Consider the following 17,156-nt stretch of genomic DNA (forward strand, 5'->3'; position numbering starts at 1 on the left):
GCCCATAGGGATGGGGTCAGGGAGAAGGAATTCCTCAGAAAGAGTCTGCTCCAGGAGAAAGGTGAGTATTACCTATGGAAGGACTAGGAGTCAAAGACATTTATTTCAGGGAAAACGTCTCTGGAAGAAGCAGACCTGGAGACAGGAGAGGTTGCCCTGGCCGCTCTTCCCCTTGACAGTGAGAGAAAGTCCTATCTGTGCCTGGAGGGGTCAGCCCACACGAGACCAACTTCCCCTCATTGCACATGGCCCAGACAGAGCAGGAAGCTGGAGTGATGGCTGTTGTTGTTCAGTCGCTTAGTCTTGTCTGACTCTGTGATCCCATGGACTGAAGCACACCAGACCTCCCTGTCCTTCACTGTCTCCCAGAGCTTGCTCAAAGTCATGTCCATTGATTTGGTGATGCCATCCAACCATCTCATCCTCTGTCATCCCCTTCTCCTCCTGCCTTCAATCTTTCCCAGCCTCAGAGCCTTTTCTAATAACTTGGGTCTTTGCATCAGGTAGCTGAAGTATTAGAGCTTCAGTTTCAGCATCAGTCCTTCCAATGAATATTCAGGGTTGATTTTCTTTAGTGATAGGCTTGTCATTTAAAAAGAGGAATAAGAAAAGCTGCTAAGTCTTGTGGCTGGGGTGTGACAGCATAGAAGGACCGGCTCAAGAAACACAGATGTGACACCAGGCTGGAGATTCCTACAGTTTTGTCCCTTGAAGTCAAGCTACTTGAGATCAAATCAAAGAGGGCAGTCATCTTTAGAAAAGACAAGCTGTCCTAAGCTTGATGAGACTTTCCCCAGGCTCCTGGGGGAAAGATCATGGGGACAAAGCCCTGTGGATGGTGGTCAGGGTCATTTCCATTTTCACATCTGGAGAAACTGGTCCAGGGCCACAGCAAGGACTGGTAACACAGCATCAGGATCAGAACACAACCATCCCCCCATTGGTCCCCATGACTTTTCTTCCCTTGCCAACTCTTTCCATCAAATGAACCTCAGTCTAATGAAATGGAGCCAAGGCTGGTCCCATTGTTCTAGAAGTAGTGACCTGTCAGCCTGCCTGAAAGTAGTCATGGGTTAGCAGAGAAGGAGGCTGCCTGTTTCCCTACAAACTCACCCAACGATTTACACCCATGAGGCATATGCAGGGCCTTAGAGCATGGTGTTTCATCTACCTGAGGAATTACAGAACCTCACAACCAAAGTGTATTCAGGAAGTCTGATCTTTGAGCTGCACTGGTGGGATATCAAGTTGCTTGCTTTAACAAAGAGACCCACATCATATTGGCTTAAACAAGATGGAAATCTCTACCTCTGTCATGTAGAAATTCAAACACACAGGTGGAAGTATCATGGTGGCTCCACAACCATCAGGGATCCAGGACTCGGTAACTCTTTGCTCTGCCATCCTCAGTAAGTGCTTCCATCTTGTGGCCCAGAATGGCTGCTCCAGTTCCTGCCATCATGTTCACATTCCAGCCATGAGGAAGGCAACACAATGAAAGGCAAGGGCACACCACCTCCTTTGAGGATATGACTCAGAATTTACACATATCTCACTTTGATGTGTATCCCATTAGCCAGGATGTTGTCTCCTGGTCACAGACAGCTAAGAACCAGGCTAAGAACCTAGCAACTCGAGCACTAAGTGGTGTGTAATAATAATGGTTCAGTTCAGTTCAGCTCAGTCGCTCAGTCGTGTCTGACTCTTTGCGACCCCATGAATTGCAGCATGCCAGGCCTCCCTGTCCATCACCATCTCCCAGCGTTCACTCAGACTCACGTCCATCGAGTCAGTGATGCCATCCAGCCATCTCATCCTCTGTCGTCCCCTTCTCCTCCTGCCCCCAATCCCTCCCAGCATCAGAATCTTTTCCAATGAGTCAACTCTTCACATGAGGTGGCCAAAGTACTGGAGTTTCAGCTTTAGCATCATTCTTTCCAAAGAACACCCAGGGCTGATCTCCTTTAGGATGGACTGGTTGGATCTCCTTGCAGTCCAAGGGACTCTCAAGAGTCTTCTCCAACACTACAGTTGAAAAACATCAATTCTTTGGCACTCAGCTGTCCAACTCTCACATCCATACATGACTACTGGAAAAACCATAGCCTGGACTAGACGGACCTTTGTTGGCAATGTCTCTGCTTTTGAATATGCTGTCTAGGTTGGTCATAACTTTCCTTCCAAGGAGTAAGCGTCTTTTAATTTCATGGCTGCTGTCACCATCTGCAGTGATTTTGGAGCCCAAAAAATAAAGTCTGACACTGTTTCCATTGTTTCCCCATCTATTTCCCATGAAGTGATGGGACCAGATGCCATGATCTTCGTTTTCTGAATGTTGAGCTTTAAGCCAACTTTTTCACTCTTCTCTTTCACTTTCATCAAGAGGCTTTTTAGTTCCTCTTCAATTTCTGCCATAAGGGTGGTGTCATCTGCATATCTGAGGTTATTGATATTTCTCCTGGCAATCTTGATTCCAGCTTGTGCTTCTTCCAGCCCAGAGTTTCTCATGATGTACTCTGCATAGAAGTTAAATAAGCAGGGTGACAATATACAGCCTTGACGTACTCCTTTTCCTATTTGGAACCAGTCTGTTGTTCCATGTCCAGTTCTAACTGTGGCTTCCTGACCTGCATATGGGTTTCTCAAGAGGCAGGTCAGGTGGTCTGGGATTCCCATCTCTATCAGAATTTTCCACAGTTTATTGTGATCCACACAGTCAAAGGCTTTGGCATAGTCAATAAAACAGAAATACATGGTTTTCTGGAACTCTCTTGCTTTTCCCATGATCCAGCAGTTTTTGGCAATTTGATCTCTGGTTCCTCTGCCTTTTCTAAAACGAGCTTGAACAACTGGAAGTTCATGTTTCAAGTATTGCTAAAGCCTGGCTTGGAGAATTTTGAGCATGACTTTACTAGCGTGTAAGATGAGTGCAATTGTGCGGTAGTTTGAGCATTCTTTGGCATTGCCTTTCTTTGGGGTTGAAATGAAAACTGACCTTTTCCAGTCCTGTGGCCACTGCTGAGTTTTCCAAATTTGCTGGCAGATTGAGTGCAGCACTTTCACAGAATCATCTTTCAGGATTTGAAATAGCTCCACTGGAATTCCATCACCTCCACTAGCTTTGTTCGTAGTGATGCTTTCTAAGGCCCACTTGACTTCACATTCCAGGATGTCTGGCTCTAGGTGAGTGATCACACCATTGTGATTATCTTGGTCGTGAAGATCTTTTTTGTATAGTTCTTCTGTGTATTCTTGCCACCTCTTCTTAATATCTTCTGCTTCTGTTAGGTCCATACCATTTCTGTCCTTTATCGAGCCCATCTTTGCATGAAATGTTCTCTTAGTAGCTCTAATTTTCTTGAAGAGATCTCTAGTCTTTCCCATTCTGTTGTTTCCCTCTATTTCTTTGCATTGATCGCTGAGGAAGGCTTTCTTATCTCTTCTTGCTATTCTTTGGAACTCTGCATTCAGATGCTTATATCTTTCCTTTTCTCCTTTGCTTTTCGCTTCTCTTCTTTTCACAGCTATTTGAAAGGCCTCCCCAGACAGCCATTTTGCTTTTTTGCATTTCTTTTCTATGGGGATGGTCTTGGTCCCTGTCTCCTGTACAATGTCACGAACCTCATTCCATAGTTCATCAGGCACTCTATCTATCAGATCTAGTCCCTTAAATCTAGTTCTCACTTCCACTGTATAATCATAAGGGATTTGATTTAGGTCATACCTGAATGGTCTAGTGGTTTTCCCTACTTTCTTCAGTTTAAGTCTGAATTTGGCAATAAGGAGTTCATGATCTGAGCCACAGTCAGCTCCCAGTCTTGTTTTTGCTGACTGTATAGAGCTTCTCCATCTTTGGCTGCAAAGAATATAATCAATCTGATTTCAGTGTTGACCATCTGGTGATGTCCATGTGTAGAGTCTTCTCTTGTGTTGTTGGAAAAGGGTGTTTGCTATGACCAGTGCATTCTCTTGGAAAAACTCTATTAGCATTTGACCTCCTTCATTCCATATTCCAAGGCCAAATTCTCCTGTTACTCCAGGTGTTTCTTGACTTCCTATTTTTGCATTCCATTCCCCTATAATGAAAAGGGCATCTTTTTGGGGTGTTAGTTCTAAAAGGTCTATAATAATGGTGCTATGTAACAAATGTATATTGGGGCATCAACTAGCAATTTTGTCACACAAGCAATGCATTTTAGCTGCTCAGAATTCACAGGAAAGTCTTTTTCTCCAGAGCTGGCACTTTCAGGTCTAAACTGGAACCAATTTTCTCTGCTCAGAAGTGCGTGCAGGATCTGAGCCACACTAGACAGTGGTCAGCGTCACCCCCCGGTCTCTCGGGAATCTGTCCTAATATCCTACACTCTCCCTGTTGTCTCCACATCTTTTTCTGCTTTGGGCTCAGCCCCTGGGCTCCTCCTCTGTCATGGGGAAGGCGGTGGGGGAAGAGCTGCTAGGGTACCTCCATCTGTACATCAAGACTCCACCTGAATCATCTGGTCATAGAGGGGACGACAGAGGTGTGGCCCCGGGGGAATCGAGCCTCGGTCTTGGCCAACAGTGACTTCTCAGCCAGGTTTCAGGGCAGCCGAGGCTGTGGATGGGAGCCAGAGCCGGTCCTGCGGGCAGATGGGGAAAGGTGGAAACCACCCTCACCCACCTGTGGACCAGTGTCAGTGGAAGATGCCTGGGAAGATCGGGAATACCTGCCCTCGAGCCAGGCTGAGGGGCCAGGTGTACATGCGCTGGCAGCCGCATCCCTGCCTTTCTTTTTCCACTGAGTATCCTTCTGCACTGAGGGAGGTGCCAGGTGGCCTCAGACACTTGGCATTCAGGACCCCTTTGGCTGAGGCCAGAGACAAGGGAACTCGGAGTCCAGTGTTTAAAAGCCCTGAGGCCTGGAGGGCAGAACAACACCATGGCGAAATACACAGATTCAAGTCAGAACTCTGAGACTGCAGTCCCGGCTCCAGCATTTACAAGCTTGACCTGTGGGTGGGTTACCTGGTATCTCTATGTCTGAGTTTCCCATCCATAAAACGAAGATCACCATGCCTATGGGATGGGGCGGGTGAGTCATGAGTGGGCTGGCGCTGGTCAGCAGGCCCTGGGTGACACCAGCCACCTGTACTCCTCAGCATCTTGGGACTCCACTCCTCAAGCATGGAAGCGAGGAAACTGTTCCTGTTCCCACAGCCAGCAAGGGACACTGAGGGTGAATGTCTTGCAACTCTAGAAGCTTCTCCGTGTGTGCATGTTCCCCTTCTTTTTTCTCCTCTGCTTTCCTGGGTCTGGCTTCTCTACAGAATGGAGGGAGGCAGATGACTATCCCCACCTGCCCACTAGAGAGTTCACACGCATGTGTGTGTGCTCACTCGCTTCAGTCATGTCCGGCTCTTTGTGACCCCATGGTCTAGCCTGCCAGGCTTCTCAGTCCATGGGATTCTCCAGGCCAGAATACTGGAGGGGGTTGCCATGCCCTCCTCCAGGGGATCTTCCTGACCCAGGGATTGAACCTGCATCTCCTGCACTCCAGAGAGATTCTTTACCAATGAGCCACTGGGAAGCCCAGAGAATTCACACCAGCTCTCAATCCAGAGATGGGTCTGCAAGGGCCCTGTTTGTCTGTGTTTTGGCCCTTCATGGCCATCGTGACTGACAGGATGTAGCTGAGGACAGAGGAAGGCAAACAGGGCGCCTGGTGCTCGCTAGAGACAAAGGGTGTGGGGTGGGGGGCAATGGCCCATGAAGCCCTTCAGGCATCGTGAAGAACATCATCACCATAAGCCCTGGAGCCCATGGGGGTGAGGGGCGCTGGACAGAGGCACACCAGGAGAACATCAGGGTACTTCAGGAGGATAGAGGAGGACTTTGAGGAGTGACCCCAGTGCCCCGAGGGAGGGGCCCATCCTTGCCCAGTTCCAGGAGGCAGTCCTAATCAAAACATGAACTCATCTACTTCCTTATTCACCTATCACACCACCAACGTGATTCATCTCATTTCTCCAGCATCCACTGACTGATGATAACACTGGGAATATTGAGAGAAATCTCATTGCAGCAAAAGTCATCAGAGAGCAAATAGAAGCTTTGGAAACAGAGTCAGATTCTGTCAACAGAGCCAGATTCTGTCAAAAGTCAGACACCATGGCTTTGACCTGGAGATGGCTGGACTCCAGGGAACTTTCTCCTTTTAGAGACACAGGACATGTGCAGGTGGAGGAGGAGGGCAGGGTCCGGGGCACTGCAGGGCCCAGAGCTCCTGACTCTCCTGCCCAGGTGTTCTGTGATCTGCTGGTGATGGCCCTCTCGCCCAGTGTCCAAGCTTTCTCCTTTTTCACGCATATTCTCAAGTCCATCTTTGCGCTCCTTGAACCATGTTTTGTACTTGTAGCCTGCACTCTCCACTAAGGTTCCATGAACAGTTTCCACCTGTGCTTTCTCAGAGTTTTACATCTGGAGCAGTCAGGTTTGTACTTCTTAAAACTCTTAAACCTTTAAGTAAACATGGGCTCAGAAACACAGGGCAACCTGCTAGATGCCCTTGTAGCTCTGTGTAAGGTCCAGACTGCGCAACGTGGGTTTACACTTATACAAAGTCTAACCTTCATTTCAAAAATATTATTGATTATAGAAAAGCGTTAAGTCCTGCAGAGCTGGTCTCTACCAACCAAGATGATAAATGATGGTGACCAGAAGGGGATGTCCTGTCATCACCGGATGTTTCCACAGTCCGTGGTGGGAGCAATCAGGTGGGAACTACACTCCTCTGAGCTTTGTGGAAATAAATTTAACTATTGTGTATGGCGAGTAGACTCTTTGTTTTGTCTTCAAAATCCAGGCAACTTTTTTCTTTTCATGTATTATTTTCTTTTCACTGAATAAAATGTTCCAGTAAGGTACAGCAGGTTATCTGGGTTATCCTGTGGCTTTGTCTGCTCCCCAGAACATCAGTACATATCCCCAGGGATGTATGATCCCTGTTTCAGAAGCCCAAGACTGAGGACATGTCTAGCTTGTTAAAAAGATAGACAGAAAGGGGGGCTGTAGAGCTTTAAAGGGATCAGACACTTAAAGCAATCAGTCATTTACACTATAGTCTAAATTCTCCTCCCCTTTCCTGAGGAGACGTTTCAAGGTCAGGAGAGAGGAGCAAGGAAGAGGCCCAGGACAGGTAAGGGCAGCAGAAGGTACAGAGAGAGAGGGAAGCTGGGATTAACAAAGTCAGCCTTCACCTCTGCGTCCAGCCCAGGGCCAGCCCTGATCCTCTGACATCAGTGAGTGAGCATTTGTAGTATTTGTTACACACCTGCTAGTCCCAGAACATTCCATTCGGAGGCCCCCTGTCAGGGGAGGGCTGAATGGAAGCCCCAGGGAGACCAAGCCCCGCTGGGACCTGACTGGGAGTTCAATCCACAGTATTGATCAGCCCAGGAGATCCTTTCAATCTCCAGGCACCTCTGGCTCCACATCGTCTCAGATTTTAGGCTGCCTGTCCCGCCCTTGGTGAGCAGAAGGCTCTGATCTGGGGTGGCCAGACTCACCCAAAAGGTGACTTATAGGTTGGGCCAGAAATGATATCATGGCTCTGGGCCTTGAGAATTTTCCTGCAGGGCCCAGAGGATAGGTTGCTGGAATGTTCCCTGTGCTGTCTTCACTTCCAGCCGCTGCATTAGCTGCCAGCTGCACTCCCAGGTCTCAGGGGTCTCGGGAAGGGGTTCAAGCTGGTTTATCTGAGATTAAAGCAGCCTGTCCCATGCATCTCTGGGACCCCAGGAGCCCTTTCAACTGTGGACGATTTGGGGCCTGCTGGGATGGGAGGGGGTCTCCCTGATGTCCCTAGCCTGAGTTTGTGATGGGGATAAGGGGCAGAGTCTGATTATTTGAGTTCAGTTTATTGTTTAGGACCAATGAGACTCCTGGGAGGTGAGACTATGCTGTTTGGGGTGAGGCTGGTCCCTTCACGTCTATGTGGGGACTCACTGTCTTCACTGCCGAGTAAGCAGTGTGTGATTGGGTGTGATCCCACCTCAGGTGAGTGTGCTCATGACCCATAACCGGTGGGAGCACCCAGGTTTTAGCATTTCTGGGCCAGGTATCATGTTCAAGGCTGGACATGGGTCACCTTAATTTCTTCTCATGATAGACTTGTGCAGTCGTTACTTTACCATCTTTACCATGAGGAAACTTAAAGTTAGAGAGGCCAAGGTCAAGGTCAAAGAGCCAGCAGGTGACCAGGGGACACTGGACAAAAATCCCGTCTTCTGATACCGGCTGACCCCACAGCCAGCGTCCTGTGGGTGGGAGGAGGATGCTCCAGGGACACCCGGGCCGGTGAGGCAGCGTCCCCATGTCTGAGGTCAATCAGCCGGGCCTGGGGCACCATCCAACAGCCTGTCCCCAGCTGGTGGATGTAGGAAGATGTACTGGTAAATGGAGGGCTTAGAAGAGGTCATGAGAAAGGGTTACAACCTCCATCCTTGCAGGGCGGAACCTTAGGGCCCAGGTGAGATCACACCCTGCTCAGGGGGCACCAGGACCCTGGGTAAAGGAGTGTCCCGGGATGGGTACAGATTCTGCCACGTCAGCAGGAAGCAGGGCCTTCCTCCGTCCACAGAGGCCACTCTGGTCTCACATGCACTCATTTCTTCAGTAAACCAGGCGCTGAGAAGGCTCTGTGCCCACTGACCACACTTCCCAAATCAACAGTCTCCACCAGGGGCTGCCTCTGCAGACAGTGGAGCCAAGTGTTGGAAGCCAGGACTAAACCAAATCCTGGGTCCCGCCATCACTGGGTGTGACTCTCCCTCCCTCCACTCCCCCTTTCCACAAAGGGTGGGCATGGCCAAAATAAACTGAGCAAGCCCCGCCAGCCTGGGTGGTTCCTCCACTGGCCAGCAGGTCCACGGAAGTCATGAGGTGGGATGGAGCATGGGACCCCATGGAGTATGGCTCTCTCCCAGAGCAGTCACAGTTCTAAGAGGTGTGTGTGTTCTTGAACTCTTTCGGAATCTCTTTCCAGGGAGAATGTGACTTAGATTAGCTGTGGCTGCACAGGCTTGGGGGCAAGTGGGGTCCTCAGCAGCAGACAGCACTCCCGTCCTCTCCATCCCTACCTCCACCATAGGTGTTCTTCCTGACCCCTCCCAGGGGGTGATGCCTTTATTACACGGAGCCAGAAAACACTGGACTGAGAGCAGGCCTCTCTGGAGTGTGTTTTCCCACCACAAATCAGGAGGGACAGTGCTCAGAAAGGCATACACTCTTTATGACCCAACAGGGTGGGTCTCAGGATCTCCTAATTTCCTAAAAATGGCATTTGTGGGTCTGAAAGGGATTGCCTGAATTCATTTTTCAATGAAAACATTTTCTCAAAAAGAAAAATTCTTCTGGGAGAGATCAGTACAGAACTTTGTTGTCAGGGGTGGGTTGTGGAGGGATGGGGGGCGTGCGGAGACTGCAGAGACAGAGCAGCCCGGGAGAGCGGAGGGTGGACAGGGAGGGGAGGCGGGCGAGGAGCCGGGCCTCTGGGCTGGGCTGCAGCTGCTCCTCCCCTCCTCAGGTCCCACCACAGCCCCTGACCTAAGGCTGGCTGCCCACTGCTCCAGACTGACCTTGCCCACCCAAACGCTGACCCCATCTGCAAACACAAACAAGGCCACTTATCTGCATTGCCTAACCAAGGTAAACAGCCCTGTGAGGGCCCAGGCCCTGCCCTCACCCTCAAGGTCGGGCTGCTGGGCCAAAGGTATGCACGGGGTGATTTTTTTTGGTGACTTATTTCCTCCTGGCAGGATTTCTGGATTCAAGTGGTTTCAGTTGAGTAGGTCTTTAATTGTCATCAGAGAATCCTAAGTCTAGGAGGAGCCTGAAGCAGTCGTAAAGTCCCTCCCCTGCCCCTTTGGCCAGCTTTCTGCCATTTTCAGAAGAAGCCCCATAACCACCACTGGTCATACTTGGCAGGGACAGGAAGCCTTTCTGAGGTCTCAGCTAAATCCTTCTGGTTTCGGGGTGGGCTATTCCCCTCTGGCTCTGTCCCTCACATAAACACAGGGCTGGTACTGGAGGGCACGCCACCGCAGGCCTCAGCACTCAGCCTCAACAGCCAGAAAACACTGTCCTTTTCCCAGCGCACTGGGGAGGTGATGGGCCTGACTTCCTGCTCTGGATGTGCTGCCAGCCAGCTCTGTGACCTTGAGCAAATCCCCTAACATCTTTGAGCCTCTGTGTTTTCACCAGTAAAGTCACAGGGCTGGACTAGAGGGTTTCTTAGATGTATGTCCACCCAAATTCATGTGTTGAAGCCCCAAATGACCCCAATGGGTCATTTGAAGACAGGGCCTTTTAGGAGGTGACCAAGGTTAAATGAGGTGGTTAGTGCTGGGGTCCCTGGAAGAAGAGGAAGAGACACCAGAGCATCCTTCTCACTCCCACCAGTGTACAGAGGACAGTCCGTGAGAGGGCAGCGAGCTGCAAGCCAAGGAGGGAGGCCTCACCAGGGTCCAGCCCTGCCAACACTGTATTGTTTATTTATCAATTTACTTGGCTGCACCAGGTCTTAGTTGTGGCACTCCTGATCTCCGATCTTTGCTGGAGCATGCAGGATCTTTAGTTGTGGCATGCAAGCTCTTAGTTGGGGCATATGAGATCTGGTTCCCCAACCAGGGATGGAACCCAGCCCCTCTGCATTGGGAGTATGGAATCTTAGCCACTGGACCACGAAGGAAGTCTCCCTGCTGACACTTTGACCTTGGTCTTCCAACCTCCAGCACTGTGAGAAACAAATGTCTGTGAAACTTGGTTATGGCAACCCAGGCAGACAGGCCCTTCTTTTTCTGCCATCCTTGAGTCAGTAAGATGGCTGGAACCCCAGTAGGAAACCCCTGTCTGTCCAGAAGTTCTCACAGGAGCTTTGTCTCTGATGTCACCTCTGGCAGGGAGTTTAGGCTTCCAGACTTCTTTAAATGTAGATCTTTCAATCCCTCTGGGCTCTGGGATCCCTGGGCTGGGGTGGTGGTGGGGGAACTGGGGCTTCTCCATCATTCCCCAGGCTCTGGAGGATAATATGTGTCTAACAAATGCTGGTGGATGGCGGACGGATGTTAGGTAGGTGCACAGATGTGTGGATAGATGGATGGATGGGTGGACACATGGATGGATATCCTTTTAGTTTTGCCTGCTCTGTCTCTCCATTGAGTAATTTCCAGGCTAATCTTCCTAACGTCCAGCTTGGCTCATGGCATGACCCAAATACCTTCAGAGGTTGTGCACTGCTTGCCAAATACAGTTCAAACTCCTCTGCCTGGAATCTGGCCCCCACCTTCTCCCATTCTGCTCTCCTCCTTTCCCACTGTTCTGCAGCCAAATCACATTAGGCAATCTCTGCACTCCTGCTACGCAGGGTGACCTCCGCATCTGCCCCACCTGAGAGCTTGTCGGAACTCTCAAGTCTTTCCCCAGACACATGGAATGAGAATCTGCACTTTAACCAAGACCTCATGTCAGTCATGCTCATGAGAGTTTGAGAGTCATGGTGTCTGCAAAGCTCCTGCCAGTAGTCATCAGTTAAAATCTTTTACATCATGTAGGGTTCAGCTTGCCTACAGCCCCCACCACTGCTCACAGCCCCCATCCCACTTGGCCTAACAACACCCCCCTCACATACACCCCTACACAGACATGCACACACATGCTGTTTCCTTTCTCAAAACAACCACGGCACTTGGTTTATGCCTCTCTAGTCCCAGGGCTCACATTGTTCCTAAGGTATAAGCATTTGAGACACATGCCTGTGTTGTAAACTACAATTGTCTGGTGAGTAAGGACCTTGTTAGTCTATTTCATCCCACATTGTGTCTCAAAAGAAGCCTTGCACCTAGCAGGTATCAGACAAATGCATTAAATAAGTGAATGGATCAATGGAGGATAGGTTCCTAACAGGGGAGGAAGGTCCACAGGATCCTCATTGATGGCAGCTGCCTCAGGGATCCTGGGGCAAGAGTTTCACATGCCTGGTCCTGCCTTTCTTCCCTGGAATACTTGGGAGCCTCAGTTTGCCTGGCCCGCTCCAGACCCCAACTCTGGAGTGATGGGGCGTCACTGTGGGGCACAGGACCCCTACAGGGTGTCTGTCTGTCTCATTCATGGGTATGGTGGGGAGGAAGAGGAGGTTGACCTTGTCAGGGAAGGACAGCTGAGCTTGCAATAGCATCAGCAATGCTGAGTCTGTCCTCTTCAGCTGTCAGTTCCCACACTTGGGATGTCAGGACAAATTCATAGACTTCCTAACCTCCGGGAGCTCGTTTTCCTCCCAACCCGTCTTGTTGGGAAGCAGCTCCAGTTGCCTTCACCCATCCCTCCCCTCTTCTCAGGACCCTGGTATTGGGTCAGTATATGGTGCTCTCTGTAGCTCTTATATTATATGGTTAAAAACAGAATGATTCTCCTAAGATCAGGAGCAAGGCAAGGATGTCCACTCCCATCACTTCTACTGGTTACTGTACTGGAGATTCTAGCCAATGCAATCAGGTAAGAAAAAGAAAAGTCATCCAGATTGGAAAGCAAGACGTCAACCTGTATTTGCAGATGACATGAATCCATTAATAAAAACAACTACTAGAACTGATGGGTTGAGCAGCATCACAGGATACCAGACTAGTATAAAAAACTCAACTGCATCTCTAGATATTAGTAATGAACAATTTGAAAATAAGATTACAAAAACCATTTAATCCATGACAGCTCAAAAATAATAACACAATTTCTATGGAAATCCCAGCAAGATACTTTGTAGACAGAGACAAGCTTATTCCAAAATTTATATGCAAAGGCAAAGGAACTAAATCAGCTAACAAGTTTAACAAAGAATAAAGTGGGAAGACTCACTCTTCCTGATATCAAGACTCACCACAGAGCTACAGTAGAACAGTGTGGTATTAGTGAAGCGACAGACCCAGAGGTCAGTGGAATAGAATAGAGAAACCAGAAATAGACCCACATGGTAGGTTCTGTGGTTGTTGTTGGTTTGACAAAGGTGTAAAACTTACCCAGTGGAGAATGACAGCCTCTCCAACAAATGGCAGTGGAGCAACTGATCATCCATGGGCAAAAAAGAAAAAAAAAACCCCTTAAACCTCATATCTTATACCAAAGTTAATTCAAAGTAGATCACAGACCTAAATGTAAAATGTACCACTATTAGACTTTTAGGAAAGAAGAACAACAGAAAACCTTTGAGATCTAGGGCTAGGCAAAAAGTAGAGCCATCATCAAAAAAGATAAGTTGGACTTCATCAAAATTTGAAACTTTTGCTGAGCAAAAGATGCCATTAAAAGGATGAAAGACATGCCACAGATTGGGGAAAATCGTATGAAAACCACATATCTGACTTATATCTAGAACCTCTAAAAGAAGTGAAAGAATTCTCAAAACTCAAAAACAACACACGAAAGCAGACCCTGCTTTTAATTAAATTAGAAAAGCAGAAGACACGAACAGATATTTCACCAAAGAGGATACACAAATGACAACCACACAAAAAGATGCTCAGTATCATTAGCCGTTGCTGCTGCTGCTAAGTCGCTTCAGTCGTGTCCGACTCTGTGCGACCCCATAGACGGCAGCCCACCAGGCTCAGCCATCCCTGGGATTCTCCAGGCAAGAACACCGGAGTGGGATGCCATATCCTTCTCCAATGCATGAAAGTGAAAGGTGAAAGTGAAGTCGCTCAGTCGAGTCTGACTCTTAGCGACCCCATGGATGGTAGCCTACCAGGCTCCTCCGTCCATGGGATTTCCCAAGCAAGAGTACTGGAGTGGGGTGCCATTGCCTTCTCCGATCATTAGCCATTAGGGAAATGCAAATCATAACAAGGAGACACCAGTACACACGGACGATGGCAGCTAAAAAAAAAAGGAAAAAGCAGTGATGAGACCAAATGCTGGCAACATTGTGAAGAAGCTGGATCTCCCCTACATTGCTGGTGAGAATGGACAATGGTGCAGTCACTGTAGAACACAGTTTGGCAGTTGTTTCTTAAGAAGCTAAACATGCACTTGCCACGATTCAGCAACTGTACTCTTAGGTATTTGTCCCAGAGAACTGAAAACTTACATCCATATGGAAACCTGTACACATACTAAACTGTACACTTAAAAATGGTTACAATGGTAAATTTTATGTATATTTTTACCAAAATAAAAAAAAAAAAACTTGCATAGAAATATTTACAACAGCTTTATTCAGAATAACCTCAAACTGGGAACAACACAAATGTCCTTCAGGAGGTGCATGTTTCAACTCAGGGACAGCCACCCAACAGGGTTACCACTCAACCATAAGAAGGAACCACAGGTACCGGCTTCAGTGGAATCTCAAGGGCATCATAAATCCATCATCGATCTATGTTGTGCAGTTTCATTTACATAACACTCTCAAAATGACAAAACGCTACAGAAGAAACCAGGGTAGTTGTTTCCAGGTACGATGACACATTTTACGTGTCAACTTGACTGAGCTAAGAGACGCGCAGGTTGTTGATGAGACACTATTTCTGGGTGTGTCCGTGAGGGTGTCTGCAGAAGAGATGAGCATTTGAACCAGAAGACTGAGTAGAGAAAACGGCCCTCCCCAATGTGTGTGGGCATCCACCAGGTGATCAAAAACGTGAAAAGAACAAGATGGAGGAAAGGGTACCTTCTCACTCTGCTTGAGCTGGGACGTCCGTCTTGCCCTGCTCTCAAACAAGGGTGCTCTTGGTTCTCTTCTTCAGACTCAGAGTGGACTCACACCATTGGCCCCCGACTCTTGGGCCCTTGATCTTGGACTGTGAGCACGTTTGGGTCTCAGGCCTTCAGACTTGTGTTGAACTGTAGAATGGACTTTTATGCTTCCCCAGTTTGCAGATGGAGGACTGAGACATTTCAGCCTGCATAATTCCATAATTGCCTATTCCTATAATATCCCTCAATATTCCTATAAATAAAATAGAATAAAATATACATCTGTTTATCCTTTGTTCTGTTTCTCTGAAGAACTACTACATCAGGGATCAAGGAGGAGAACACAGGAAGGAGTTCCTTTGTGGTGAGAGAACATTTCCATACCTTGAGGGTGGCAAACCTACACGTGCAATCCCATCCTGTGGAAACACAGGTGTGCTGCTGCTCAGTCGCTTCAGTCGTGTCCGACTCTGTGCGACCCCATAGACGGCAGCCCACCAGGCTCCCCCATCCCTGGGATTCTCCAGGCAAGAACACTGGAGTGGGTTGCCATTTCCTTCTCCAATGCATGAAAGTGAAAAGTGAAGGTGAAGTCGCTCAGTCATGCCCGACTCTTAGCGACCCCATGGACTGGAGCCTACCAGGTTCCTCCGCCCATGGGATTTTCCAGGCAAGAGTGGGGTGCCATTGCCTTCTCCGAACACAGGTACATGCACCTGTAAAAACTGTGGAAGCTTAATGGGGCCTAGACTCTAGTTACCAATGTTGAACCAATGTTAGTTTCCTGGTTTTGATGTTAACTGTCGTCACATTAGACGTCATCACTGGGGGAAGCTGGACAAAGGGTTTGCGGGACTTGACTATTTTTTTGCAGCCTCTGGTGAGCCTGTAATTATTTCGAGATAAAAAGTTTTTTAAAAGTAAAATGCGATTAGAGATTTTGCAGTTGTTTTTGATTTCCTTCTCTCAGTAACATCGGGGTGGCCGACTGTCAGGCCCTGCGTGCTTGTCTGCAGATCACAGCAGCAGGAACAGAGCACCTGGGAGCCAGTGCAGAAACCTGGGTGGACCATGCAAGGGGTAGGATACCAAAGTCACAGGCTGCTGGCTCTAGGGACCTAAACACACAGATCTTCTCTCTCACCCTCCAGCACTTCCTCAGGCTTTCTCTTGAGGGGGCTGTGTGGACCAGTGGCTCTAGCTGGTTCCTGCTGCAGCAGGCGGTGAAGAGGAGGGCAAGAGAGGCCCTGGTGGGTGTGGTCTGCCTGGTTCTGTGACTGCAGGAAGTCAGGGATTTGCAGAGGGAGGCCTGGGCCTCTGGGAGGGCCAAGGGCAAGCTGAGGCCAGAAGGCCCTGGCCTGATCCGGGTGTGCAGCCACCAATGCGGGCTGTCTCAGGTCTGTCTCCAGAGTCTCTCAAAAACAATGCAAAGCAAACAAACAAAAGTCAAATTAAAAGGAAGGGAAAATCAGGTCAGGCAGAACAGAGAGATCCGCTTATAGTCAGCCCGTCTCCCCAGTCTGCACAGGGTCCAGTGGGAGTGTCTCCTGGCTCCACACTGCCAGGGCCTGCTCCTCACAGCAGGCCTGAGCTCCACGTGCACAGCGGGGCAGCACTCTGGAGCAGGGGCCCTGTGCTTTCCGCCCCCTGCCCAGGGCGACATCATGGCCTCAGCTCTTAGGCCCAGACCCTGGCCTGCCCACCCGCAGGCTAGGCAACTCCAGAAACCAGGGCCATTTGGCAGTGGCCCTTTTCCCCAGCAGGCGTGGAGCCAGAGTATGCAAACACTTGAACGGGAGCCGTGGGGTCCTCCGGGCAGCACCCCTACATGAACCACACCTGGGGACCGTCTTGCACTCTCCATCCTTCTCTGCATTCCCCGCCCACCAACTGCACAACCCAGGACCCCACACTCCCTTCATCCCACCCCTTCCTACACCTACCCCTCCTAAGCCAGCCCGTTCCCCTCTGCCTAGGAAATCTGTCCCCTTTCTACCATCACCCCATCTTTTCTCAGCCAGGCTCTTACCGTTTCCTGCCTCTAGGTCTCCCCAGTTCTACTCCAGCCCCTACCTACAATCTGACCTCCACTCAGCAGCTGGATGATCCCATGAAGTCAGACTGAATCAATCACACCACACCCAGAAGAAAATTCACATGCCCCCCCACCCTGGCTCATGAGTCCTCTCTGACACAGACAGCTCTGTGCCCACCTCTCACTGGCTTTTCCCTCCATTCCTCAAGCAGGCCATGCTCATACCCGCATCTCCAATCTCTCATCTGGAATGTCCTTCCCCATCTTCCAGGGGCTGATCCTTGTCATTCAGGGAATCGAGCTTGAGCGACCAGACCACGGCACCTCACCCCTGGAGCACGTGGGCTGCAGTCTGGGTCTCAGGGGAGCAGAGCCTGGGAAGGTGGTTAGAGTGTAGTGT

At 49.4% G+C, this 17,156-nt stretch overlaps 1 long non-coding RNA gene across 1 annotated transcript; it reads right to left on the reverse strand.

The window, feature by feature from the left end:
- Positions 1–14,155: 14,155 nt before the first annotated feature.
- LOC129626211 (uncharacterized) lies at positions 14,156–15,691 on the reverse strand. The gene is made up of 3 exons (XR_008701829.1): positions 15,106–15,691; positions 14,696–14,974; positions 14,156–14,574 (listed from the first exon to the last, which is right to left on the reverse strand). It is a non-coding gene; the product is annotated as an uncharacterized LOC129626211 (long non-coding RNA).
- Between the last annotated feature and the right edge of the window lie 1,465 nt (positions 15,692–17,156).

The sequence above is a fragment of the Bubalus kerabau genome, chromosome 13, assembly GCF_029407905.1.
Source record: "Bubalus kerabau isolate K-KA32 ecotype Philippines breed swamp buffalo chromosome 13, PCC_UOA_SB_1v2, whole genome shotgun sequence".
NCBI lineage: Eukaryota > Metazoa > Chordata > Mammalia > Artiodactyla > Bovidae > Bubalus > Bubalus kerabau.